The sequence below is a fragment of the Gavialis gangeticus genome, unplaced genomic scaffold, assembly GCF_001723915.1.
Source record: "Gavialis gangeticus isolate Ggan-Ray unplaced genomic scaffold, GavGan_comp1, whole genome shotgun sequence".
NCBI classification, from domain to species: Eukaryota; Metazoa; Chordata; order Crocodylia; family Gavialidae; genus Gavialis; species Gavialis gangeticus.
The window spans coordinates 95,410,856-95,414,098 of NW_017729031.1; the positions used below are offsets into that span (position 1 = coordinate 95,410,856).

Below are 3,243 nucleotides of genomic sequence, written 5' to 3' on the forward strand. Positions count from 1 at the left end.
TCTCCCAGCCCTGTCAATGGCTGCCCTGCCTGGCCCCAGCCTCCTGGCTCTTAAAAAATAAATAAATAAATAAATAAATAAATAAAAAAGCCCCACACTCACCTACTGCTGCCATGTGGGGGGGGGGGAGAGATCCCCACTGCCCCCACTGCCATGAGCCCCAAGAAGCCCTGACAGCTGCTGCAGCAGCCAATGAGTGCGGGGTTTTGGGGGGGGGGGGTTTCAGGAACCAGGACACTGGTGCTAGGCAGGGCAGCCACTGATGGGGCTGGCAGAGCAGGCAGGGGATGGGGGCTCATGGCAGAACCCCCCACGCAGTGTGGGGCAGTGGGGAGTAGCAGGAATTGCCCCCCTGCCTAGCAGCAGCTGGTGAATGTGGGGCTTTATTATTTATTTTTTTAAGTGCTGGGACGCTAGGGACAGGCAGCGCAGTCATTGATGGGAGAGCAGGTGGGGGTCAGGGGGCACTTGGGGGGCTGGGGTAGCAGATAGGGAATGGGGCCAGGCAGGGGTCTCCCCATGGTCCCTGCCCTCCTCCTCCAGCCCCCCCCCACTTACTGGCACGGAATCTGGGTCCAGCTCCCTGTGGCAGTGAGTGGGGACCGCCCAAAACTCTGAAACTCTCCGAATCTTTTCTGAATCAATTCGGAGAGCTTCGAATTGATTCGGACCTTTTTTATTGGTCTCCCAATTCGATTTGGATTTGGAGATTCAGCTGCCATATCGGGCCGAATCTCCTCCAAATCAAATCAGCACCCAACACTTTGCACAGGCCCTAATGTATACGGTTGGGATTTAGTCTTAAGGCAAATGAGATACAACTCCTCTTTCCTTTTCTCCCAGAGGTAGAGGTGACATTATATTTTATATACAGTGAATTTGAATGTCTAATTTCTTACTCCAACAATACTTGAGAGTAACTAGCTGCCCACTGCATCTTATCTAACAATCTGCCAATGTTTTCAAACATAGCAAAAAACATTAGTCTGGTGTTTCTGCTAAAATGATAAGCAGTGAGATGTTAGTTATTGCTAACATTTAAATTTCCATCAAGTCTTTGCAATTTATGGTCCATAGAGATAAATGGGAATGTTTACAGTATTTCAGGTTCTCTGCACACTCAGGCAGACATTCCGACATTGGTTTGTATCTTCTTCACATTTGGAAATTTGACATTGCAGCCATACAAGGAACAATGTATGCATTGTTTTATCACTCTCCCACGTATGTTATGTACACCTCAGAAAAAAAGAGCAGAGCACTGAATTTTAATGAGATTTGGGCTCCTAAATCCCTACTGATCTTCTGAAAATCCCAGTCTGAAACATTTCAGATAAGAAAAGAGTGGACCAAAACAAAAGGAAACCAGGATGTACATTTTTAAACCCCTGTTCTTTATAAGTAGTTACGCAAACAGCTGGGTCATAAATTCAAGCAAGAAAAAAAAAAGACGACGACAGAATGAAAGAATAAATCAAAACATAGCTTACATCAAACAAGGGACAAAACTTAATACAGATTATCAACTGTGAAAAAAGAATCCAAATCTTAACAGGCTAGCCTATTTTTTTAATGAACACTTTAGAAGTGTTACCACTGCAAAAGTGATACAAATAACATTTCCTGGATTACTGCATATTGCAGAATGGTATTATTTCTGTGAAAAAGTTTCTCCTCACTCAATAACTGTCACCCACTAGCATTATGCTGCTCATGGGACATTGGGTTTGTTTGTGCTTGTGAAATATACATACTTATAAACCACCACAGAGCTATGAAAATTAAAGAGCTTAAAAAGTCAGTAACCGCTTGAAAGAATGATCAAATTCTAAAGGATTATTGTGATTATATTCCATCAAATGGTAAAAGCTCATGTTTTTAGACTTCCCATTCTAACTCATATGGTTGGAATAGGGTCAACCAGGTTTAAGTGTTATAACTGGTGCCTTTTAAATTTCCTTTGCGTGACATCCTGAAAGCAATTACATCAGATCAAGGAAAGGAGAAGCATGGTTAACAGACTTAGCAATGTGTTAATTCAACCATGAGGAGGGAAACTCATTGAGTTGAACTTTAAAATATAATTGGGTAATAAATATTCAGTTGCAGGTAACAGAAAATAAAAGAAATGTACTCAACAAGTATCAGTTTTATTGTAGGTTTTTTTTAAAGCAACTCTAATAGCAGTGCTCAGTTTCAATGTGTAGAGAATCCAAAATAGTGATTACTTAGAACTTTGGGGCAGACCAGCTGGTCTTTGTTCTGTTCTGTGATCTGGAACATAGGGTCCAGGTCCATGCCTACAGTCTTTGGCATTGTGGTTAAACAAATCAATAATGCATAATCATGTTTCACTGCAATTCTATTAGCCTTCCCTTATTCTAGGATTTTGGGTAGGGCATTCTTTTTATACAGAAGGTAAAATGGGATTTTTCATGAAAATTTTCACAAAAAAAAAGGTTGCAATTAAAAAACACTGTAAATTCAAAATGTCTTCACAGTTCTAATAATTTAACCTTACTGGTCCAAATGTTTAAAGGGACAATTATGAACAGTTTATAAAGGAATCATATGAATAAGTTTACTAGGAATATACAGATACTTACAAGTGTGTTAAAGCATTTTGATGAACTGATGCTTTTAACAGAACTTCCAGCTACTAACTACCATTCACTGATTTAGGAAACTTGAGAAGGGAAGCATAGTAATACCTAAGAAGAGAGGATAAACATCTACGAATGACATATGAGCAGGAGGTTAAACATCATGGACAACTGCAAGGACTAAGGGCTCCGGGTGTGGAGGGGACGGCGCTTTAATTAGAGCAGCTCCAAGAGCCACTCTAATTGAAGTGCCACAGTGCCTGATGAGATTTAGTTAAAGCACCCCCACCGCTATTTTGAAATGTGGGGACACTGATACACAAGACATGGGAGACTGCTGGAGCATGGTAATTGTCATGTTCCAGCAAACTTGATTAATCAAGTCTGTTCCAACACACTGTAATTACAGCACATCAGAGCAACCTCCACGCTTATGTACAGCTTAATTGTCCAAGTTTGCACTTTATTCAAAGACGATTTAGTTGTGAACTTCCTTTAGCAATTACTCCTCCATGGTAGATGTCTTCTTTGCTAAGTCATCTGACAGCAGTGCAATGGTAATAACTAAGTGAGTGGGTAGCAATATAAAATAAAAAAATATCAGTGATACATTGTCAAATGTGTAAAAAAAATTGTGATG

General features: G+C 40.7%; 1 protein-coding gene across 2 annotated transcripts in view; it reads right to left on the bottom strand.

Annotated features, from left to right (window-relative positions):
• The window catches only part of SPAG16 (sperm associated antigen 16), a 1,224,108-nt gene that overhangs the window by 1,106,896 nt on the left and 113,969 nt on the right, over positions 1-3,243 (bottom strand). The gene's annotated exons all lie outside the window — the stretch shown is intronic.